The sequence below is a fragment of the Amblyomma maculatum genome, chromosome 3 (genome assembly GCF_055883805.1).
Source record: "Amblyomma maculatum isolate TAMU_Amacu chromosome 3, ASM5588380v1, whole genome shotgun sequence".
Classification (NCBI taxonomy): Eukaryota; Metazoa; Arthropoda; class Arachnida; order Ixodida; family Ixodidae; genus Amblyomma; species Amblyomma maculatum.
The window spans coordinates 133,846,557-133,872,786 of NC_139346.1; positions in this window are offsets into that span (position 1 = coordinate 133,846,557).

Sequence of the window (26,230 nt, forward strand, 5' to 3'; positions counted from 1 at the left end):
CATGGGAGGTTGTGGCTGATTACTGCACCAGCTAGGGTGACCAACTCCTGTTCTAGTTAGGGAGTGCGTTACTAGAAGTGGTTCACCTAGGTTCACCAGCATCTGGTCGCACCCCAAGCCTGTTTATGCGATTCCGTCGACCCGCGGATTATTACTATTACTTTTTGATTTGGTGGAGAATTGCGCGGCACCGGAATTCGAACCACGGTCCTCTTGCATGCGAGGCGGATGTTCTACCTCTACGCCACCGCTGCTTTTTTTTTTTTTATTGCCTGGTCTTGACACATTGCATTTCTCGAAAACAAAATGAATAAAAATCACACAAACGCTATTTACATACGCTATCTATATATGACTGTGTATGCGTGAATTTTAGTGCGTCCACACCACCGCTGCACGTAAGTACTTCATAAGTGCGAAAACGTAATTTGCTCGTGCCGCCCAAGCGAGAAATAGGCGGCGCAGAACATCAGCAAAGCTACTGCAGCTGCAGCGCATTGAATGCAGTTGTCGCCCCACACCCCACTGTCAAACACACCCAGCTCGGCAGCGTGGGTGTATCCGATTTGCACGGTTGTGTGCATGCACGCAGGAATCGCACACAGAAGAGAGCAGGAGCGTTGCCGAAATTTTTTTCCGGGGTGACAAGGGCTAAGCCAAATTTTCCAACCCAAGTTTCCGGTCCACGTTTCCGGGCGACAGAGACGTGATGCCAGATAGTTAGCTTTCAAGTTGTGTTCACGCGACAGGGCGAACGTCGAAGCGAGCCGGCCCCTGGCCCAAGCCCGAACGTATTGTCGCATAGCGAGCTATGCCTATGCCGCGCGCCGTTTTCCGGACCCGTGCACAGCCGGGGAGCGGTCCTTTTTTCTTTTGCACGGCGTCGCTGTGCTTTCCCCTTCTTCTTGGGGGGGTATTCACGATGTACGCCGTTCGGAAAATGGTTAACGGCTGTGAAGGAGGCGAGCTGTTGAAAGCTCGCGTCCCAACCGGTTAACGCCTGAGGGCTTGGGGGCGACGGCTGAGAGCACGGACGGAGCTTTGTGTTTTGTGCCGTCTGCGTCCTTGCGGCCCATGTGTTTTTGGTTTACCTTTTGTGTGTTTGGGTGCCAGGCGGAGATGCGCCGCGTCTTCTAGAAATTCACGCGGTGCTCGCCAGGAAACAACCTCGCGGGCACCGGCGTCCTATTGGTTTCTCAGCTGTAAAGAAAGTCGTCTCATTGGCTCCGATAAGCGCATTTCCGCCTGGTAACAAACACTGCCTGGAGAATCCTGAACAACGTTGGACAGAGGGGTTTTGGCGGCAAGTAAGGGAGGACGGCGACCATCCGAGCTGCTGCTCGGGACCCCTGCTCGGAAGATGTCGCGTTTGCGGACTGATGTGTTGTTAATTTGAATTAGTTGTTTATTTGGTACTACTGGATTCGATTTAATTATTGTTTGAGTTCATCTTTATTAAATTCAGTTAACTTGTGTTATCAAACGAAATCGCCTGGTCCCTTTCTTCAATGCGGCGGAGCCGTCGTACCGTCAAGAAAGTTCAACGTGCGAACACTTCGTTACAAGTGGTGGAAGGTGCGTGGTAACGACGACCCCGCTCTACCGGAGATGCGCCCCCATCTCAGGAGTGATCCGGACATGCAGGCGACAGCTGACTTCGCTACGATGACGAGCTCTCAACCGAGGATGTCCATCCCCCCTCCTGTTTTTAAGGGAACCCCTGAGGAGTCCGTGGCGGAATGGCTGACCTGCTACGAGCACGTATCATCGTTGAACGCTTGGGACGACGACACAAAGGTGAAATTTTTGTACCTTGCCCTTGATGGCGATGCGAAGAAGTGGCACACCACACAGCTGCTTACCGGTGCGCCGATTTCGTGGAGTGACTGGGTGGCGAAGCTCAAGACCTGCTTCAGCAGCCGCCACGCGACGGAAATCGCTCACCTTCGGCTGCAGAATCGAATACACCTGCCGTCGGAGTCTCCGGAGCAATACTTTTATGATGTGCTGCAGCTGTGCGCCAGGGTCGACCGCAAAATGCCGGAAGAAGACAAATTGCGTCATCTGCTGCGGGGCCTGCAACCGGCGACAATGGAGAAGATGATAATATCCAATCCGTCCAGCTGCGCCGACTTCCTGCAGACACTGCAACGCCTCAGTCAGGCCGCGCTGATGGGTTTCACTTCCCGGGTGCTGCCGGCCACCGCAGCAAACACCACCTACCTGGCAACGGGACCCTGTGTTTGCAATTCTAACATATTGCCAACAGCTGGCAGTGCTGACAACGAGCCTCGTCCGTTGACTGTGCCGGGATCTGGGCAGCCCCACCTATTTCCCACCTACACTGCTGCCTCCCATGGTCAACAACAAAGGCTCGCAGGTGAGCAAGATTTCAAGGCGATCGCCGCCTCTCTAGAATCGTTATCCGGACGTCTAAAGGCAATGGAAGAAGAAATTTTTCGTGGGCGCGCGCCATGGCCCCAGAGAACCTCGCGTGACGACGACGGACGGCCGCGATGCCACTACTGTAACCGAAGCGGTCACATAGCTCGAAATTGTCGCCAGCGATGGAGAGACGAGGACCGCGAACAGAGAAATGCGCGCGACGAGCAGGCTCCCCATCCGGGAAACGGGAACGGCCGGGCTTAGGTGGTCAGCCTGGCCGATCTGTGAGCGTGATGACCGAAGACCAACTCCTCACGGTCCAAGTCGAGGCAAATAACTTGAAGACCACCCTTCTCATCGACACTGGAGCCTCCGTAAACATCATTTCGTCCAGCTTCGCGGCTAAAATTGCTTCAAAAGTCGAACTAACTGAGGGCACTGCTTTTATCAAAGGAATCAGCGGAGACTTATTAGCACCTGTAGGAGAAACAGAAGTAGTGCTTCAATTCGGATCAACCAGATTCAGTGTAAAATTCATTGTCCTCAAGGACTGCCCTTATGAGTTGATAGGGGGGCTCCCATTTTGCCGGCAGGCAAACCTGCTGATTGACTTCCTCCGTAAACAACTAAAAATAGGGAGTGAAGTGTACCCGCTGCACGTCGATACTAGCGTGCAATCGCAGTCAAATATGGTCACTGCACGAAGTAAAGACCAAGTTTCCATCGAGCCTCGTACGGAAGCCATTTTAAGGGTACACATACCGAGAGACGGAATTCAGCTTGTCGAGCCAAAGTCAACCCTTAGAAGTGGACTGCAGGTGGCGCGGACCGTCGTGAACGTGGTTGGTGGGATCGGAATCGTCCGTGTTGCAAACCCTACCTTGCTGCCAATCGTGGTACATCGCGACGCGAAAATCGGCTGGGCCACATCACTTCATGAGGCGCAACTCGGACTCGCCGTGCCACACGACCCCACTGCGACAGAGGACTTCGACGTCCAAACTGGGCCACACCTGACGCCATCTGAGAGGGATGAGCTCTTGTCCGTTATTCATAAGTTTCGTCACCTGTTTACCGGCGAGCACAATCCGATTCAGCGCACTCACGTAACGGAGCATACTATAAACACGGGCAGCTCAGCACCCATTTGTCAACATCCGTACCGCCACTCACCCTTCGAGAGGGAGGTCATTAAAGCGCAAGTGGAAGAGATGCTTCGTGACGGAGTGATCAGAGAGTCGCACAGTCCCTGGTCATCGCCCGTCGTTCTCGTGAAAAAGCCGCAGGGAGGTTGGCGTTTCTGCGTTGATTTCCGAAGGGTGAACGCGGTTACCGAGAAAGACGTGCACCCATTACCGCGAATCGATGACATTTTGGATCTGCTGCAGGGTTCTCGATATTTCACGACGCTTGACCTCACTTCAGGCTATTGGCAGGTAGGAATCCGCGAGGAGGACAAGTCGAAGACAGCATTCGCATGCGGCTCCGGTCTGTACGAGTTCAATGTCGTTCCTTTCGGTCTGTGCAATGCTCCCGCGACATTCCAGAGGATGATAAACAAAGTTTTGAGTGGTCTTCTCTGGAGGGTGTGTTTGGCCTATTTGGATGACATTGTCATTTTCTCGAAGACCATGAAAACTCACCTAGAGGACTTGGAAAAGGTGTTAAGCGCTCTTGATGAAGCCAACTTGCGTCTGAAGCCGGAAAAATGCAGCTTCGCGCAACAAGAAATCAGGTATCTCGGGCACGTGCTGACTGGAGAGAACATCAGACCAGATCCGGACAAAATAGCCGCGATCGAAAAGCTCCCAGCGCCAAAAAACAAGAAAGGAGTTCAGAGTTTCCTGGGAATCTGCAATTATTATCGGCGTTTCATCAAGGATTTCTCCCTAATCTCCCGACCTTTGACTAATTTGACAAGAAAGAATGTTTCGTTTGAGTGGGACACGGCATGCGAGGCGGCCATGCAAGCGCTCAAAGAGAAGCTGACTACGGCGCCAGTTCTGCGTCAATTCGAGCCAGGCAAGCCCATCGAAATCCATACGGATGCCTGTGACTACGGTCTTGGTGCTGTGCTGGTTCAAAAAGACGAGGGTCGGGAACATGTCATCGCCTACGCCAGCCGTCATCTCAACAAAGCGGAAGCTAATTACAGCACCACGGAAAAGGAATGTCTGGCTGTCGTTTACGCCTGTAGGCAGTTTCGACCTTATATATTCGGCAGTAACTTCACCGTGATCACAGATCAAGCCAGCCTCGCATGGCTGATGAATGTCAAGAATCCGAATGGACGCCTCATGAGATGGTCCCTGCTGTTGCAAGAGTTTGACCTGACTCTCAAACACCGCCCAGGTTTGAAGAACGCAGATGCAGACACCCTTTCTCGCCTGCCACGCGAGCCGGCACCGGTTAGTGAAGATAACTTTGCACCGCTGCTTGTGCTAGGTCGCGTGGATGTAGGCATGAAGCAGAGGGAAGACCCTTGGATGAGGGAAGTGATAGGACACCTGGAGAACCCGGATTCACCCGTTGCCAGAACACTGAAAAAAACGGCACGGTGTTTTCGAATGATCAACGGTGTGTTGCACAGGCGAGCGAAAGGTTTCGAGTCAGACTACGACGCACTGGTTGTACCAAAATGTTTGCGGTCAGAGGTGCTAAGGGGCTGCCACGATGATCTCACGGCGGGACACCTCGGGGTCAAGCGCACATGGGAGAAGATACGTAGGCGTTACTTCTGGCCTAAGATGTTCGCGCAGGTGTCAAACTACGTGCTGTCTTGCCCTGACTGCCAGACGCGCAAAGCCCCACCGGGCAAACCAATCGGGTTTCTCCAGCCTCTTCCACCGGTGGGAATGCCTTTTAAACAGGTTGGAATGGACTTTTTGGGACCATTTACGAAGAGTCAATCCGGAAACCGCTACATCCTCGTGATGACTGATTACCACACGAAGTGGGTCGAAGCAGTAGCATGCCCGGCGGCTACAGCTGCTGAGGCCGCGCAGGGCTTTGTGCGAGAGATCGTCCTACGCCACGGGGCACCAGGCCGCATCATTACGGACCGCGGACAACATTTTGTTGCTTCCTTGATTGTGGAAATATTTAAAGCCATGGGTACAGACCACGTGAAAACAACAGAGTACCACCCGCAAACCAATGGCTTGTGCGAACGTTTCAACCGCACGCTTGCCGACATGCTCAGCATGTATGTCTCCTCGCATCATCGGGACTGGGACGAATTCCTGCCTTATGTTCTTTTCGCCTATAATTCGTCGCAACACGAAACGACAGGTTTTTCACCGTTTTTCTTCTTCACGGACACGAGCCAACACTTCCTGTTGAGGTGGCCCTCGGTGTCGCGCAGGACGACTGTGACGAAGTGGATGCTCACAAGGTGGTGCACCGGCTTCGCCAGGCGCGCCAAGTCGTAGCTCAGCGTGAGAAAGACCGGCAAGAAAAGAACAAAAGGGCATACGACTCCAAACGACGGGATGCTGTTTTCTATCCGGGAGACCTTGTGTACCTGTGGACGCCTTCTCGGTCGAAAGGAAAGACCACCAAACTGCTCCACAGATACCACGGGCCGTTCCGTCTGCTCCGGAAGGTATCAGAAAATAACTGGGAGGTCATCGATCGCACCGGCCGAAAGCGGGATGTCGTCAACGCTGAACGTCTGAAACACTACCACCCACGGCTTGCTTCTGATGAGGACGCCGACGACGAGTCAGCAAACGGTGATCGTGGTGATGGTGTGCATGCGTTTGAGCGCTGTGTTCGTGTCTCCGCAAGGCCAAAACGTGTAGCGGCCTCGACCGTGAAAAACAGTGATCGCGGTACCTCTGCTGGAAGTGCGACTGAGACATATTCATACTCCGAATCAACATTTCAGTGTAGACCCACGGGAACTCGCACCAACCCCAAAGGAGTAAGGACCGATTATGACAGTGATACGGAGATGTATTACAGCGCGGACGGAAGTGTTAATTAATCCGCCGTGACTTTGTATATACTCCCGAATGTTTTGTGTGAATACGTGCAAGTGGACATTTTGAGTGTGCCCTGTAACATTTTGACTGATATGCCAATATTTTATTGCGTGTAAGTGTTATTCTCTACCTTCCTGGTTGTAATCTGTTTCACCTGACATTTATATTTTCTCGTTTTTCGGCATTGCGTATATTTTATTCAATTTTGGTATTGTTGTGTGGTCCTATCCAGTAGACGTAATTTCATTTTTGAACCTTGTACATAGTTATTCATAGCATTTCCTTGCGGTTTATTTGTACGGGCATGATTGTGACCGAGTGGGACACTCTTTTTCATAGGGGGGAGGTGTCGCATAGCGAGCTATGCCTATGCCGCGCGCCGTTTTCCGGACCCGTGCACAGCCGGGGAGCGGTCCTTTTTTCTTTTGCACGGCGTCGCTGTGCTTTCCCCTTCTTCTTGGGGGGGTATTCACGATGTACGCCGTTCGGAAAATGGTTAACGGCTGTGAAGGAGGCGAGCTGTTGAAAGCTCGCGTCCCAACCGGTTAACGCCTGAGGGCTTGGGGGCGACGGCTGAGAGCACGGACGGAGCTTTGTGTTTTGTGCCGTCTGCGTCCTTGCGGCCCATGTGTTTTTGGTTTACCTTTTGTGTGTTTGGGTGCCAGGCGGAGATGCGCCGCGTCTTCTAGAAATTCACGCGGTGCTCGCCAGGAAACAACCTCGCGGGCACCGGCGTCCTATTGGTTTCTCAGCTGTAAAGAAAGTCGTCTCATTGGCTCCGATAAGCGCATTTCCGCCTGGTAACAAACACTGCCTGGAGAATCCTGAACAACGTTGGACAGAGGGGTTTTGGCGGCAAGTAAGGGAGGACGGCGACCATCCGAGCTGCTGCTCGGGACCCCTGCTCGGAAGATGTCGCGTTTGCGGACTGATGTGTTGTTAATTTGAATTAGTTGTTTATTTGGTACTACTGGATTCGCTTTAATTATTGTTTGAGTTCATCTTTATTAAATTCAGTTAACTTGTGTTATCAGACGAAATCGCCTGGTCCCTTTCTTCAATGCGGCGGAGCCGTCGTACCGTCAAGAAAGTTCAACGTGCGAACACTTCGTTACAGTATCATCCCGAGTCACTCCGCGCGTAGCGGGAACGCCGCTGCAGCTGCTCCTCGCTGAACGTATCCAGAGGATTCGTCCGTCACGGAGCACTCTTTCTAGATGCAACAAGTGTTCGGCGAGCATCTGGACGTAGACCAAGCGGGCAGCCATGCTTTACTCGAAGCAGCCTAGGTTCCAGTCTGTCTTATTCTATTTTTGTTTCTTTCATGCAAGCGGGCAGGCTGTGCCGAAAAAAAGATGTCAAAGAAAGAGGAAGAAAACGAGAGGGCTCACTGAATAGCCCTTGAAGGCCCTGCTCTAGCGAGCGCCCCGCGGCCGTCTTTTCTTTCTTTCTTTCTTTCTTTCTTTCTTTCTTTCTTTCTTTTTTTTTTGGGGGGGGGGAGGGGGGGGGGAGGCCTTGGTAGCCATGCTACGTGATAGGTGACAAGCTCTGTTCTGCCGTGGATCTTCTTTTCACTCTGCTTCAGTCCTTCTTCCTCGTTCCTTCTCTGATTTGTTTCTGATTTAACAGCCTAATTGTCAGCCGAGTCACGTACTCCCTGCCGTACCACGCGACGACCAAGGCGGAAAGAGAGCAAGCCGACATCATTCTCAGGAAGGCGTACAGGACTGCTCTACACCTACCCAAGCACACGTCGAACGAAAAGTTGCTCCAGCTAGGCATCAGCAACACCTTCAGTGAGCTCGCCGAAGCTCTGCTGGGAACGCAAATCACGAGACTCAGAAGCACCCCCACGGGACGAGCGCTCCTAAAAAGGTTAGGTCGGGACACGAGCGGACTGGTAGACAGATACGCGGACGTACCGGACCACCTTAGGAAAACCATTAACGTGGGACCATTGCCGAAAAACATGGACCCCAATCTTCACGAAAGCAGACGAAAAGCGAGGGCCGAGTACGTTGAGAGAACGCTAGCCCAGTTAGACAACACTGTATACACGGACGCTGCCGTATATCTGCGCGAGAGAGAACGCGTAGCCGCGACGGTAGTGGTAAACAAGGAAGGAAACATGATCACGTGTGCCACGGCAAAGGTCGCCGGCACAGCGGAGGCCGAAGAAATTGCCGTCGCGCTGGCGGCAGCAGAAGGCTACAGAACGGGCCGATCTCTCAACATACTGACGGACTCGAAGGAGACGTGCAGGAACTACACGAGGGGCAGGATCAGCAGAACAGCCCTTAAAATACTCAGCGGGGCAACCTCCGCCGAGGAGAAACCCAGGCATAGCCTAATCTGGATCCCGGGCCACACGGGCATAGGGGGGAACGAAAGAGCAGACAGCCTAGCTCGAGGTTACGCATTCCGAGCAGGGCAGTCAAATGCTCCGGAGCTCCGCCTACAGGCTTGCGAGGGGGGATACGCAGAGATCTTACACTTGCATAGGGGAGCTAGAATTAGATATCCACCACCACACAAAGCCCTAACAAAGGAGGAAGCGACCGGCTGGCGCAGATTACAGACCAACTCCTTTCCTAACCTACACATACTTAATAAAATGTTCCCGACACAATACAGAGCCACCTGCCCTTGGTGCGATGCCACACCTACACTTTATCATATCACGTGGGAATGCGAACGCAACAAAGCATTCCACCAACACGAAAACCCGAGTGCGGAGCAATGGGAGAGTCGGCTCACCAGCAGCGAGCTCGCGACCCAAAGGGCCTTAGTGCAGCACGCGACTGATGCAGCACGACTCAGTGGAGCCTTGGAATAGGGGCCCACCCTTGCTGACGAGAAGTCTCAAGTCGCCAGCGCCAGAGAAGACGACGGAGACTTCACAACCGCGAAACCCTTAAAATATTCAATAAAGTTTTCACTCACTCACTCTGATTTATTTATAGGAAGGGAAAGGCGCGGTAACTGTCTCACTTGTTTTCTGTGGACACCGCAACCGCGCCGTAAGGGAAGGGAGTGAAAGTGGAAAGAGAGAAAGAGGAGCCGTAGTGGAGGGCTACGCAGTAATTTCGACCACCTGGGGATCTTTAACGTGCGCTGACATCGCACAGCACACGACGCCTCTTCGTTTCGCCTCCATCGAAACGCAGCCGCCGAGGTCGGGTTCGAACCCGGGTACTCCGGCACAGTAGTCGGGCGTCTTACCACTGCACCACCCCGGCGGGGCCGTTCCTTCTCCCTCTCTGCAACCCCTCAGCAGCGGAAGGAGAGGGCGAGGCTGCATGGGCAGGCATGGGCCGGCGCATGGAGGAAGAAAAAAAAAATTCCGCAGGCGGCCGGCGGCGCTGAGCTAAGGGGCGCGTTTGGTAAGGGCGCGTCTCGGGATATCGTGGTATGTGATGTGTTGTGAGGTGGGTTGTGCACATACGTGAAGTGGCGATGTATTCGTGTGCGTGTGGATCCGTGGGCCTGTGCGCTGTGTGTGCTCTTGGCCGACAGTGAGCGTGCTTGGGGCTCATGCGGAACACGTGCGCCCACGTGCGCTTCACTCTCGACGCAGCTAGCGCATGTCGTGTCTGACAACAGGTGTCGGCGACGCCGCGTTTGGGTGTGCATTTCTGTGAAGCGTGTGCCGCCGGAAAATCCCGAATGGTACTCGTATACAGTGATTGAACGCTGAACCCGACATCGGCAGCGTGCAGGCCTACCTACGCTGGACGTGTGCCGCCACCTGGGTTCAAGGCGCCTAGATAGAGGCTTCGTCTGGGAGACACTGGGTGGCGCTAGCTGCCAAAAGGTGCAAGCGTTGTGACAGTGTCGTTGACGGCTGCCAAAAGGTGCCGCTTCTAGTCGCCAGAAGTCAGCATGGCACGCAAAATGTCGACTCGTCGGAAGAGAGCCGAACATCCCGAGGTACAGTGCGACAAATGCGACAGATGGGTCTTCGTGGACGAAACGCCTTTCCCGGACGTCTCCACAGCAACGAAAGGAGGACCCTTCACGTGCAAAATATGCGAAAAACTGGCTGCTATTAGCGCGCGACTACGTGTACTTGAGGGCCAACAAAATGATGCGCTAAGTAAACGAACGGAAAAGCTGGAAGTACTGGTCCAAGAGCTCACCACGAAACTCCACCAACAATGCCGTGCTGAAGGTGGCGCCGAACAGAACCGTGACGGGGAGCCAAGGACGCAGCCGTCCACGGAGGCAAGCCCGATAACAGAGGTGGCTGTTGAACAGACGGAGAACACGAACGAAGCACCCGCGCACGCGGATAGCCAGGAAAACCGGGACGAGCCACGGACAGCGCCACTCTCCGCAACACCTCCCATGGACAGTGCGACAGACACTGCAAGGCAGAGTGAAATGCCGTTGCATCTCACCGAGAACTCGGGCGAGCTGCAGGGATCCACGCCGAAACGTCAGAAGACTATGGGAAAAGAGCAGAGCACAGCTCATAGCAGAGGACAGGAAGACCCCAAGGGCTCGAGAGGGCGAGGCACGGGCAAGTGCAAGAAACAGGCTCCTGGCCGGAAACAAGACACCCCCGAACAACCAGCCAACAATGGCAACACCTGGGTCAGGCCTGGTCCCAAAGTCGCCAGAGAGTTAATCGTAGTCGGCGACAATAACGTCGGAAAGATCGCTGACGCGGTGAGGGCAGCAGCTCCCAACCCCAAAACCATAGGCTGTCTTTATAGCAAGAAAGCAAATGCAGCAAAGGCAGTGGCATATGTGACCAGCTACGAGAAGCAAGCGCGGTCAGTACAGCGCCGGTATGTAATTCACGTCGGACTAGCTGATGCACTCCGACACGACCCTAACGCTATCGTGAGGGCATTGAACAACGCTGGGGTGGACAGACCGACAAGGCTGACCGTGTGCTCGATCCCGGAGGTCACTAGCCGAGGCGGAGAGGTCCGTGCAGCCATAATCACTGCCAACGCGCAACTAAAGCGGTGGTGCAGAAAGAACAAGCACCGTTTCATTGACCTGGCAAAGGGATGGAACCCGGAGATGTTGGAAAGTGACGGGCTGCAATATAGTCCAGAGGGTGTTCGCTTCGTGACAGAAAAGTTGAACATGTGCATACACGCTTTTTTAGGCCAGCAGGCTCGGCGGGAGGAGCCCAGAGGACCAAAGAGGGAACAGACGTCTCAACAGCATCCAAATCAAGGTCAGCCGAGAGGTCAACACCAGTGCAAGGACGGTGTGATGCAAACAAGCAGTGGCAACATCGAACCGATACCCGAACCAATACCCATGCCAGGGCAACACCAACAGTGGTTCCTACCGGACTCCCGGCCAGCTGTCCACGCAACAGCACCATGGGGAATGACACCGGTCTTCCCATGGGGCCCACACCTAGCCCTCCCCAATATCTACAACCCAGTGGGGGAAATGATGCGCCAACACATCCTGCTGAACAATCGCACTCCGCAGTAGTGAGTAGGCGCAGGAGAAGACACCGACATCGCTACATACGCACAGCGACCATCATCAACGTGGGGTTTCTTAACCTACACGGAGCGAGAAAAGCATCCAAGTGGGCGGAACTGTTTACAGTGCTGAACAGCGAGGATATCAGTCTGTACGCTGTTGCGGAGACCCATCTACGTGACCTAGAAGAACCTCCGATTCATCCGGAATGGAACTGGGCAGGACGCAACCGCTCTGGTGCAAACCGCAAAGGTGGTGGTGTGGGTGTGCTGTGGCGAAAAAACTCCACATGGGTGCAAATGGCGGGGGTCTGTGATGAACATATCTGGGTATCCGGAAGCATTGTCGGCATCCCTGTGCTTGTAGGCGTCGTGTACCTTACGGTTGCGCATGGGCGACACGAAGCTAATGACCGTGTCCTGGAGTGCATTATCGAAGATGTCAAGCAATGGGCCCCACAACACGAAGTACTCTTGCTGGGAGACTTCAACGGACATATACAGCCCACCGACGGATACCAGGACCGGAATGGTGAGCTACTGATGGGATGTGCGCGGGAGCTGGGCCTGGAAATAGCCAACCTTAGAGCTGACTGTGAAGGTCAATTCACCTGGTGCGCTCGCAACAGCCACACCACAATAGACTATGCTCTAATGTCCCCGAAACTGGCAGCGCACGTAACGCAGGTCCATATCGACGAAGACGGACACTTCAGCCTAGGGAGCGACCACAACCGTATCCGTCTATCATTCTCATCCTCCTCTTGGCACAGAAGACGTACAGAACACCGCGACCCAGCCCGTCGATACCTGCCCACAACATCATACGAAGCTGTGGCCAAACAATTCGAACTGAGTGAGATGCGCACACAAGCCACAACGTACGATGCGTATGTCGCCGAGCTGAAACGCATCATGCGCCAGCACGAGGTGCGCACCAGCTCGAGGGGCGGCACGCAAAGGAAGCCGTGGTGGGACCAAGAGGTGAAACAGGCACTGGGAGCGAGGCGATCCGCGAACAGGGCACACCGTAAGCAGCTCAAACTCTACCCAGCCGAAGATTGCCGCCCAGCATGGGAAGAATATCTCCGCTGCAAGCACTATATGCAAGAAGTTGTGCAAAGAAAAATCTCACAGTGCAACCATCAACAACTGCAAGCAATCACGAATGCGGGTCACGACAGTAGCCGGCGGTTTTGGAAGTATGTGCAAACGCTCGACCGCAAGCCACCACAGTATGACATCAGGGATGAGGCTACAGGATTGCCAGCTACGGACCTTTCCCAACTGCTGACGCGCCACCTGGAAAGGGTCTACGACCAGCCGACATATGAGCCATGCGATAACCGCACAGCGAAGAGCCCTGAACCCGTCAGTGCCTCGATGGAAGTGTCATGGCAGGTGACACCACAAGCCTTGACACGGGCTATTGCTCATATTGGGACACACACGGCACAAGGCCTCGACCACATTCCCGCGGGCTTGGTCAAATGTCTGGAAACACAGGCACGAGACCAACTCGCCAGAATCTATACTGGCATTATCGCAGGTGACGCCATACCCGCCGATTGGCTTCAAGGGCGAGTGTCACTCGTGCCAAAGAAGGGAGGCGACCGAGGCCTTCTGCGAGACCACAGGCCGATCACAGTGACAAGTGTGCTGTACCGCATCTTCGCCCACGTCCTGAAGAAATGGATGGTCGGCTGGGCTGAAACACAGGGTCACCTCACTGAACTACAGTCCGGATTTCGACACGGCCGACGACTGGACGACAATCTATTCACCCTGACCCAGTGCATCGAAATCGCACGGCAGGAATCACGGGGACTTGTTGGATGCTTCCTAGACGTGGCAAAGGCATATGACAGTGTCCCCCATGAACCTTTGCTACGCCGAATGAAGGAGTTGGGTATGCCGCAGGAGTGGACTAACCTGCTGGCACGCCTATACACAGACAACACAGTGGTGGCCAGCCTTCATGGCAGCACATCGCAACCAGTCGCTGTCCGACGGGGCCTAAAGCAGGGATGCCCCCTATCCCCACTCATGTACATGCTGTACACGTCAGAAGTAGAACAATTGCTACTCGATTGTGGTATAGGCTTCCCACTCCCCTTTCTGTGGGCAGGTCTCCCGGAAATGTGGACGTTGCCAGCACTGGCATTTGCGGACGATATTGTGTTGTTGGCTGAAACCGAGGCGCAGCTGCAGCGGCTGTTAACAGTGTGTGCAGAACATCTAGCTACACTAGGACTGTCCTTCAACCCCACCAAATCAGCTGTGCTCCGGTTCTCGGGCCCATCCTACGCCAACCCTGCAATACTACTGCCCAACGGAGACAACATACCGCAAGCAACCCAATATCGGTACCTGGGAGTACAGCTGTGCACGGAAGGTGACATATACATAGCACATGAAAAACACCTAAAGCTGAAATCCACCCGTGCAGCTAGCATCCTACGCCGACAATGCCTGTGGGGCTGCAACCGATATGTGTTGGTGCGTGACCTGTGGAAGGGGGTGCATGTGCCGGGCCTGACCTTTGCCAACGCCATCGTGTGCCTCTCTGCCCCCACAAGAGATTGGCTCGAGCGCGGACAGCGCGAAGTGGGCCGGATAGCGCTTGGCTGTCACGGTCGAGTTGCTGTTGAGGCGATCCAGGGCGACATGGGATGGTCGACCTTTGAAGCCCGCGAAGCTCACAGCAAAATCTCATATGAGGCGCGCCTACGCACCATGAAGGACATCCGCTGGGCACGGAAGGTGTTCCGCTATGTACACCTAAAGGGCATCCGCACGCGATGGTGTACCCGTGTACAGTCCCTGCGCCGGAAATACGGCTTCTGGTCGAACGGTACAGCGGAGGCCGCTGAGTACAAAACTGCCGTACGGACGCAAGTACGCCAAGCGGAGACCACCATGTGGAATGCCTCAGCACAGAAGAAGACGACACTAACGCTGTACCTAGAGCACAAAGCAGCAATATCAACGGAGCCGCTCTACGACAACAGCGTCAGTAGCACGCTCCTGTTCGAGGCACGGGCGGGGGCACTCCGCACTTTGACCTACCGCCGTCACTTTGACACCTCCCCAGAAGCGCAGGCGGCGATTTGCAGGGCATGTGGGAGCGCGGACGAGACGGCGGAGCACATCATTCTCCGTTGCGCGAAACTATTGCCCCAGCCGGCAGAGGACACCACGCTACCGCGCGCACTGGGTTTTGAATCGGCCGAACGCGGACAGCACAGTGGCGCCATCCGGACGACGAAAGCCCGGCTTCGTATGTGGTGGACAATAACTAGACGCTGACGGTGTTCATAGCAGCTTTACCCTATCCCTTCTCATTTCTCTCTCTCTCAGTTTTCTATTTCACCCGGCTAGGGCACATTACTGAGCCCACCCGATACAAAGGGTGCAGCCACAACGCATCATCATCATCACCGACTTTGCAGTGCCAACATTGTGGTGCTGGTGCTGGTCGGATTGGCGCCGTTCGTTGCTAGACGCCTGCAGTGGACTCCGTCGCCGATACACGTGCGTTTGCTGTCGGAGCCGCTAAGTGGTGACCTGGCGTAGCAGCGAATGTCTCCTACGGAGCAATTGAGGAAATCGTCGTGCTTCCGCTAATGTGCTGTATCTACGTTCTGCTCGCTCACGTAAGTGACACAACACTTTTGGACACGTTCATTTGTCCGTGCCGTCAGCTGGTAATATCATTTCTAATGTTTTATTCCGTACCACGTGAGTTATTTCCCGCCCGTGCAATGCGACCGCCGGTTCCATGCTGTTCTTTTTTTCTTTTGTTTGGTAGGTGAACGGGTTTGGCTTTTCGCAACTAGATCACGTTGTGAAAATCTGGAAGGTGCTGTGCATATAATTCTGAAACCTTTTTCAGCCAGAGATAAGTCTGGAATTCACCGTAGATTGTCTCTGTTATCCGTATTAAAATAACGCGAAAAAGACGTAGACGGGACAGGCACAACAACTGACGAAAGCACAACGCTCGGGTTGTGCTTCTTCCGCCTTCGTCTTTTTCGCGGTTTTTTAATACGGATAACAAAAACCATGACGTATGCAACTGAAACTTTGTGCATGTACTACATTGTTGTTGGCAGCACTGTCATGCAGTCGCGCGCTTACGGGATATAGTTTATATGGGCATTGTTTGGCGCAAACCAAGATTGTGGTGGCATTAGAATACGTGGGCCTAACATTGGCCTATCATTTTTATTGTTTTGGTATTGTTCGCAATTTTTATTACCGGGAGAGGCATGTTCGCTTATTTTGGTGTCGGTGACCGGCCTCGCTTCTTTGTACCGGTGTTATTTTTCATGTTTGATGCTCTGGGTCTGCTGTGTCCTGTTTACACCCAGTCCCGTGACCTTCATTGTTTCCCCTATGAGTTGTCCATGCTTTCATGTAGAAACACAGAAGCGGCGCGCATTGCGAATAATGAGGCGGCGGCGTCTCCACTTTCGCGACTTCCCTTTACTATTTTCGTCCGTTTTTTTTTTTTTTTTGCGAAGTTCGTAAAATCTGCAGCTACTATTCTAAAGAAAAGCGTCACTGCGTGTGACAAACTGAACGGTATGTTATGTTCTGCCGCAATGTATTACTGTGCATTTCTAGCATTCTCTACGCTATGGTAGCAATCCTAGGCCCCAAAGAAACCTTCCTCGTGATGTTTCTGTACGTGCCTCAGCGAAAACTTAGTCGCGTTTGTTCCTACACCACTTGTGAAGTGGTTAAAGAAGTGGTTAAAGTTCACATATAAAGCAATTCACTGCATCGGTAGCAGTGACAACCAGAGGTGGGCATTTGACCTCAAAAACCTCGACCTCACCTCAAACTCAAATATTTTGCGACCTCACTCAACCTCCTAAATTGAGGTTGAGGTCCTCCAGTCGACCTCACCGCACTTTTCAGGTGACCATTAGCGACCTCACCTGAAACTCAAAATGTGATGTTGAGGACGGGTGCTCGACCTGAATAAAAAAATAATTAAACTGTAACTGAAAGCAAATTATATTTCTCGGTAATCCTGGGGTATTTAGGCAACCAGAATTTTATCGTATGAAGGCTGTATTTTACTCTTAATTTTATACAACATATTAATATACCGGATAAAAGCTGAAAAACTCCAGAGACTACATGTCTAATTCTGCACTAAAGTAGCAATCCTCTCCCCCTCCTGGCCTACCCTTTTTTTGGTCAGTTTTATTCTAAGGCCCACATGGGTACCACATTACTACGCATATGCCCATACTGCAATGCAAACAGTTTATCGCATCCGACCCACGTGAATAAGATTCGTATAGGCTTCCAAAGCACCATCGAGCGGCGCTGCTGCTCTTAGAGAGCCTACCTGTTCGCGGCGAAGCATAAAGGATTCTAGAGCACTGTACATGTAGGCTCCCTAGCTGCTCCTAAAGACACTGGTGACTTTAGCTGATGATGATGATTTATTGACCATACCCTTTGTATTATGTGGGCACCGTGTTGGTGCCACAGTCGTAAAAAATAAAAACAACAAAGAGAAACAACTGCTCCTGACAGGGAGCGCCATCTCTGACAGAAAAATAGAAACTGGGGATAAACGCGGCGGCTCCACCTGGGCTCCCGTGCAGACTTTCTCCTTTCGCTCTGTCGCTTCCGCGCACGTGCAGACGTATCGCCTTCACGGCGTGCGGTGCGCACTTTTTCTTGCACGAGCACGCGCCTCCGCAGGAGCATCGCGACATGCCACCTGAATTCTGTTTTGATTGGGCAACCTGACGCGTATTTCCATTCAGGATACTTAATTATAGACGGGAGACATTTTATTCGCAAATGCACTGTGGAGCAGACGGCGATGAGTAAATATTGATTATGAATGCGTCCCACGTTAGCGAAAATGTAGGAAGTGCATCTCGAGGTAAGTCCGGAATGTAATTATATTGTCGTATATGATACGTTTAAAAACTGCTAAAGTATTGTCAGTACTGTGAAATAATGTGGCTCGCTCGTGGACCATCGTTTTGGCCTGTAGCATGCGATCTATATACGGTTTTCTTTTTTATTATTACGATGTTACCAAAGCAAATCTTGCAGTTGAATATGTGTGTTCCGTGCGCTGCACGCGACATAACCGGCTCGCTGGCTCGGAAGGCAGGTGAAATCCAAGCTGGTACTACATAGTGTTTTATTTCGGTTCTTATTAAGTGGTTGTGCTTCATTTATGATAATATTTGGTTTGCACTCACGAACCCTGTGACGCGAATGGGGTGTTCCGTGCGAGTAGTGTCAATCGAGCCATAGCTATGATCGCTTTTGTACTACCGACATAATGAATAATAATAATAGTTGGTTCACTTATCGGCCAATTTGTTGTTGTTGTTGTTGGGAACTTTGGGATATTCACGGGGGGGAAGGGGGGACCGGACACGGGTTATGCCGGCCTACTGTAGCGGCGGCACTCTTGGTGTCCGGGGGATGGCGAAGTGGGACGTGGGGAGGGGTGGGGGGGGGGTCGTCTTGGCCCGCAACCAAGCAAACAGCCCGGTGAACGTCGGCAGGTCGGTAGTCCGGTGTGCAGCCTCCGGTGCAGCAGCGCTTATGGGTGTTCCAGGCGAAGCCTGGTGCTGCGCCACTGCGAGGCACAGTAAGGACTGCTGGTGACAGCAGGACGCCACGGCAATTGGGGCAACCGCCGCAGCAGGAGGAGACCGCAATAGACTGCTGCCAGGGCAGCAGTGCGGCGGGTGGCGCTGAGGAGACCGTCGGTAGACAGCGCGCCGAGGCCCGCGAGCAGGGAGCCCACGGGAAGCTGTCCCGGAGTATCCGGGTAGCAGCAGGAGTGGGCGCCAGCATTTACGGAAACACGTGGTCCATGGCGGCGAGGTGGAGACGCCTCGGTGCACACCTCTGATGCTGTGAGGACGGCGGGTGGCTTACGCGTGGCAAGCGTGCTGGCTTGGCAAGAAGCACGAGCGCAGCGAGGACTGCGGCATCACAAAGATGTCAGCAGGGAATCACCGCGACGTCGAGGTCAGGCGGCAGCTGGGCCGGAAACTGCTGCAGCAGCAGCAGCGCGGCGGGTAGGTCGCCAGGACCCACAGCAACACGTGGTCCGTGGCGGTGGGGGAGGCAGGGTTCTCGCGTCACCAGGGTGCAGCGAGAGTTGGCCAGGGTGTGTCCCAGGTCCGAGGAGCTGTAGGAAGCCGCGGGCGGTTCTGCAGGCTGCTGTCCATGAAGTAGAGGGGGGGGCCGCCGCCGCCGCAGCAAACGACGGCGGCCCCGAGGAAATCCTTTTTCGAGGAGTAGGGCGCCACGGCCGCCGAAGCGGCCCGCCGGGCTAGGCCTCTAGGAGAGGTAGCGGCGGGTGGCCGCTGACGCGGCCGACTGCTGGGAAGACCTCCTAGTAGAAGGAACTCGACAGCGCTGGGGAGCGCGCAATTTGTAAAAGCGTCTTAGCAAGGCGTGTTTTCCAACACCGCCACCACCCCCGAAAAAGAAAAAAAGGCCTTCCTAGATATTTTCTTGGTCAACCTAAAAATGAAAAGGCAGCTGTGGACACGTGGGCACATTCACACATCAGTGCCGATCGCGGACGTCGCATCTGTTGATTTGGTTGCTTTCAGAGCACTCACAAAGCAGGAAGAGAGCACAGAAAATTGGCAAAACTAGACACGCGGGGAGCGAAGAGCAGGATAATCTTTCATCCTCTTCACTTTTTATGCATGGTGGTAAACCACTGTACTTTACTGATGCCTCTCTAAGACGTCTTTGTCAACTGTCGAACATTTCCGAGTTTATGGAGAAGGAGAAAATTGGCCCTTTTCGTTTCCACAAAGAACGCGAGACTTCTCAGAAAGCTGTCAGTTGGAAAACGTCTTGCAGAGACGCTTCTGCAAAGTTTCACACGTGAGCTTCGTCTTTTGGCGCTTTGCCTACTATTGTGGCTGCCCATGACACAATGCTACTTAGTGCTTCCGTTTCCCAAGCGCAACTCGGTCGCCGCACGTGCACAGGAAGCTAGAGGAGCGTCTGCTGCGGCGACGTCTCATCGTTTCATATTTCGCCACGACGCCAGGAATGCAGCGCTGCCGTCGCGCGGCGAAACTTGAGCTTGGGTTCCCTACAGAAATAAAACAAGGCAGTTATTACTATATACTGAAAAGACAACTGCTGTTGACCCTAGTGACGATGACAAAAATGACGATATGCTCTTTTTATTAATTCGAAAAAAAAAATGATGATTGTCAAGCTTTTTTTTTGATACACTGTACATTGCCTTGCGACCGAATACATTAAATTGGGAAAAAATAGGAATACAGTCGTTCCTGTTAGTATGGACACTTTGGTTTCCGAACAAAAATGTCTACAACGTGAGTCATCCATAATAACGAGTAATGAATAAAAACGAAGAGTATTTTATTGAGAAAAGAATTATAATTAATGGCTGCTTTTTTAATTAAATTTGTAATTAAAATAGCTGAGCTGTCGATGTTACCCCCTTCTCCATGAATACGTCGACCCGAAATATCATGTCTGTTCTTAAACCTTGTCAGCCATCCTCTTGAGTAACTGAAGTTAGTAATGCCTAGGCACAGCGTAGAATAATACATTAAAAATTACAGGGGTTGGAACTACTAGGAAAGAGGGTTAAATATGAACCACTTTGCTGTCGCCAACATCGAATCGCCCGTAAAATTTCGCCGGACCAAAATCTCCAACTTCGCCCTGCCTTTGCCCCCCCCCCCCAAAAAAAAAAAAAAGAACAATATAAAGTGTAGGCATGGCCGCGTATACGGATGATCTCGGATTTCTCCGGCGAGCATTGTAGGTTGCAACGCGCCGCTTGTTTCCACACTGGAGGCCGCCCGTTGTAGAGTTTGTTCTTTAGTGGCCAGAGATCCTGTGGTTGCCCAGATCGTAATGTCGTCGGCGTAGATAGTGTAGCCGATATCTTGAATGTCTTGTAAAGCCCTTGCAATGGGCTGCATTGCAATGTTGAAGAGTAAAGGGAAGATGATGGAGCCCTGCGGGGTTCCGCGATTTGGGACCGTTTCCGAATTAGTTCGCCAGGGCATCAGCACAATCCGGTCCGGGGTTTGTTTCCACATCCCCGGAAAGAATTAAAAGTAAACTGCTTAAACAATGTTGCAGAGTTTCCTCGCATCCTTCTAAGGCAAATAACCACTCTCTGGGGCACGACACCAAAACCAAGCAGCGATTCTTGCTTCTTAGGCAAGTGCAATGATCAAAGTAACTGACCTGGAACAGTACGAAAGGTAAGCGGTCCATTGCCAATGCGGCGTCGTGCCCCAGAGGGGCGTTGAGGGGCAGCAGCTTATATTCCGTGTGGCCGGCGCTGATAGTGATTTCGCTGGTGGTGAACGACCGCGGTTGCCAGCCGAAAAACAGGTTTCCTTCCTTCCAGGCATGGCTGTTGCGTCCAATGCGCGGGTTCATTCGCGTTCTGAACTGGGTAGGTGAAGACCACGTCCGATGCTAAACAAGGTAGCGATGAGCCAAGGAGTAGGGCAGCCACAGCAGAGCAGATGGAGACGGACAATAGCTTCTTCCGAAGAAGAGGCAGTGCTACCGACTGCCACGCCCTGTTCACCTCCGCGCAGATGGACAGGTCCTCCAAGCCTAGGTGGCAAAGGATTCTGTCCAGGACGAAGTTCCTGGAGATGATGCTGCCGACGTCCATGGTGATCGCCCGGGGTCCGGTTTCCCGTGGGAACGGGCTTTGTCGCATCCGCCGCTTTTACATTGAGAGCCTAGCGCGCACACACACCACACACCGCAGATGATCTGACCTGCCGTCGGGAATATTGCTGCTGGCTTTTGTCGACGCGCGGACATCCGGAGTCGTCTTACAGGCGGCGTTGCGTGGATCACTTGACATCCGCGCCAGCCAGGCATTCCGCGATCCAAGGTTCGTGGGAAGCGAACAGAAAGGCAAGCATCGCGCGTCGGCTCTAGAGTAAACACAACACCGCCGTTGCGCTGGCATCGCGAGGAGCGGGCACCAGACGCCGGCGGTGTGGTCTGTAGCGTTGATGACAGTTGCGGTGTTCGTGTCTGCTAGATGGATGAGGTGTTAAACCGGGCAGTGGCTGACGATAAGTATCACCTATCAAATAGACAGTGTCTCCTTTCGATAGCCCCAGTCTCCACGTCGTCATTGAACTTTTTTTTTTACTTTTTTTTTTGCCGCCGCACTATGGAGGCGCGCAGCCTGTGGGGCTGTTGGGAGCTCGCAGTTGCTGCGCCCATATGGTTTCGCTCTCGAACGGCGGCGGAAACAGTACCCATTAACCTCGTGGCCTCTCTTCACTCGGGTCGCGCTCACATGTACACTACGTGAGAGGCGACAACACCGCGCGCAAACACAATCAAACTATAGTGTGCTAGCCTAAGGTTGTTAGCGAACGTGGAAGCAAATGCTACAAGTTATAATTAAGAATATTGATCTTTAATATATGCACATAGGGCTGATTGCACAAAACTTGGCACAGCTACGCACACGCTCGAGTATACGCACTGCCATTGGTTTCGCCTGTTTCAGGCACCAGCTCTGGTGTGCAACAAGTGGTGTTCCGATTTGTGTCGAAGCTGACAGTCTCACCCTCAAAACTCATAAATATGTTCAGACAACACACAAAAGCACAGAAAAGGGACGGACGCGTGCAAGTGTCTCCCTTGTTCCAAGAAACGTCAGGGTGGAAACCGTCCCGCGTCTGAGCTTCGACCGGTCCTTAATCTGGAGCTTAGAGCTCAAGAGCCTCCACTGTGGATGATGAACGCGGGCTTCGTTCACACACATTACGGGAGCTTGCCCTTTAATATTCTGGCTTGCCAACTTACCTAATGTTGTAGTACGTTTTGTGTCTAATGCATATGGACACCGCATGTCAGATTCCTAAATAACAGAGCCTGGGTTTCTAGATTTAATCGAGTCAGGAGACGTTGTTTTGTCCGACAAGGGCTTTTTCAGAAATGAAGGTGCTTGGTGAAACTCCATGGGGCATTACTGGTTCGCCCCATTCCTCCAAGGGAAATGTACAGGTCACATATGAGGAACTTCAGGACACGTACATAGCATGTTGCCCATGTCCGAATAGACGTCGAAAGTAGATTCGGAGCGTAAAAATGTTCGAGCAGGGCAGCTGGATCACTGTACATTGCAGTGCTTCAACCTGTTCATGACCGAAAAAAATATATTTTATTTCGGGGAACCACAAATGTTTTATTCAGTTCTGTCAGGAATTCAGTTCAAGACAAGCATTAAGTAAGAATTTTCAACATGTACTCAATATAGAAGCCTTCAAGCTTTGCCACATATTCAGCAAGGAAGCCATCATCCCTCTCCATAGTTGCTGTTATGCTGCATTCAACATAGAGAAATGCATGTTGAAAGTTCAAAATGTACATGCGCATCCATGGATGCTGTTTCTTTAGGTAAGGCGCCCATTGACGCACTGTTATGTATGGGACAAAGCCTATTTCATTCTCATGATGTGGCATTTGTATTTAAATGCAAATGGACACTCGATTTTCCCTTGTTTTTTACGTCACAAGCCCGAAAAATGCCGTCCGGATAACGTGAGCTAAGGCAGCTGTTCTTAAACCTCATGAAATTGGGAGTTCCAGTAGCTATCTCCATCTCTGTCCTTGCTTCTTCCGTCCTTTTCCGTCACGTACTTGACATCACCCTAATTGGCTGCCCTAATTAACTACTTTAGTCTTTGGTACTTTAAAAATGCGCGCCAATCCCTTCCTATCCCCTTTATTGACTCGACTTCAGTACGCTTGACGTCACCTTAACTGACTGATTTAACCCTTTTAGTATTTGATACGTTGAAGCATTTGAATTGTGTCACCATTGAAGCCGTGTTCTTGCAAGGAGGCCCAGGATTTTAATTTTAGGTACTCGAGGAATAGGGACTCTGCGAGTATTGAGTTCGATGGCCTGTGGTAGTTGCGCAAGATATCTGGTTTTTTGGCATATGAAAAATTCAGACTTAGCTTTAGCGTACGCAGCCCCCTGGGGTCTGCATAATTCGCTACGATATCATTTGCACGCTGCAGTATCTCCATCACTGCTCTCTGCGGTCTACAAGGTAATGTCATCCGCATAGAGGCCGTGATGGAGCTATGGGACCTGCGCTAATTGTTCTAGAAAGCATTGCGATAATAAAGAGAAAAGGCGAGAGGACCAATCCCTAGGGGTGCACTTGTTGCCGAGGGGAAAGTCATCCGAGTGAAGGTCTCCTACTCGAAAGGGGGCATTTCTATCCGAGAGGAAGTCCCGGATACAGTTGTAGGTGCGGACTCCGACCCCGAGTTCGTGGAGGTTTTTCAAGATCGCATGATGTCTGAAATTATCAAAAGCCTTATCCAGAATGATTATGGTGTCCCGCGTTCTCGTATTAATAATTCTGTGTTTTAGCTAAAGCATTACGTCGTGCGTAGAAAGTTTTGGCCGGAATCCAATCATGGTGTGGGTGTGAACTCTTACTCCTCTATAAATCTGTTGAGGTGGGTGTGAACAACATGCTCCATGAGCTTAAATAACACAAGAGGTGAGAGAACTTGGCTTAAGGTTTTCAAGGCTGAGGGGTTTGCCTGGTTTTGGAATGAAAATTACCTCTGCCGTTTTCCATGTTTGTGGTATTGAGCCCTCCACCCAGCAGGTTACGAAGTATTTTATTGTTTACCCCATCTGGGCCGGAGGCGGATTTACAGTTTAGCCTAGCAATTTCTGCCCTTACCTCAGCCAGAGTAATGGGAGAGTCGAGCTGCGGGTTTTCCGGACCGCCATACAGGCTTGTCTAGGAGCGCTGCCAAAATATTTTGTCCTCCAGCTCAAGAAAAACATCCGTTGATGTGCCTGCATGTGCATGTATTAGGTTTAGTAGGCTCCGCCTCTGAGTGGTTCTGCTACCTGCAGGGTCAAGTGGATGACGGAGCAAATTTCAGGTCTTAGAGACTCCCATATTGCAATCCATGTGGCTGCATATGTCGTCCCAGTTCTGCTGTGTAAGTTTAGCTGCATGATCCTCAATGTTCTGGTTTAGTCTAGCTATTCTGCCCAGATTGCGATTCCATCGCTGTCGTTTGAGTAATTTTTTGAGCCCATAGATGAAGAATGCGGCTGTCCGCAATCTCCAGGTGGTCAGCCTGCGCTAATGTGCGAGTGGCCGTCTTGACATCCTTGCATAGATTTGGTTCCTAGACATCCACGTCTAGAATGTTGGGAGTATCTGCTTCTCTTCCGGCTCTTTTAGCGCGGAATGTGTCCCAACATACAAGGGTGGGGGCACGTGCTTTACAATTTTTGGGGCCGATGGAGACCACTATTTTCAATATGTAGTGGTCACTGCCGATATTTTCTTTAGTGTTCATCTATGTTGGAGTGCCTGCTCAGGGGACGTGTCCTTGAAAATACTGTTACCGCAGCGGGTGGGCACTACTGGGTCTGTAAGAAGGGTCAACTCACGCTGTTGTGCGTTGAGTCACAATTTGCACCCTTTAAGGAAAAATTACGGGGTGATTGCCTGCAAGTTTTAGGGCTACTATAGACGTCGAGTACAAAGAGGCTGTGGTCGGGTTTTTTATGTGGAATCAATTCGACTGGCATGTCTTGGGTCTACAGTTTCGGCGATTATGGAATGCGGATTCACAAGTTTTAACGGTTGCGTGTAGCCATCGAGTGTAATTCTAGCAGTAGCGACCTCGCTTGTAGATACTTGGCGCAGACAGGACGTAGCATCCACAGCGCTTCTTGCAGTGCTGTTCTAGTTTGGAAACAAATAAAGGTGCAACTGGTGTGAAAAGAAGCGGACAGTTCTGGTATAGCGAGCTAAGCTTTATGGCGTTCCTAGTTCACTGGAACTGTCGTGGGCTTCTGAGAATTGCATCGATATAACAGATATTCTAAACGCATTTAGCCCAGTAGCACTGTGTCTCCAGGAAACTAACTTAAGACTTAGGCGGTGTCGCAACCCCAAAAATTGACCTTAAAACCTCGTATGGAGCATCTGCGTCACCATGCTCCATTTTAAAACTATAACATTGTGTTGCATATGCATCGAATCTCATCTAAGCTAACTTGAAAACACTTTAATTTGGTGATTTTAATACTCACTTCTTTTTTTGGGGAAGTGAACAAAGACTACAAAGGCCGGGTTTTAGAAGATTTTATTTTTTGCAACAATATCTGCCTGCTAAATGCGGGCGAACCCACGTATTGGACTCCAATAACGGACAAAATGAGCTGCCTAGATTTGTCTTTTTTGTCACCAAGTGTTTTTACCGTTTTTAAATTTAGCGTGCGATTATTTTCCTGTCATCGTCTAGCGTTAACACCATCAATCAGTAGTTGAAAGCAAGAATTAACCGACTGGGCGC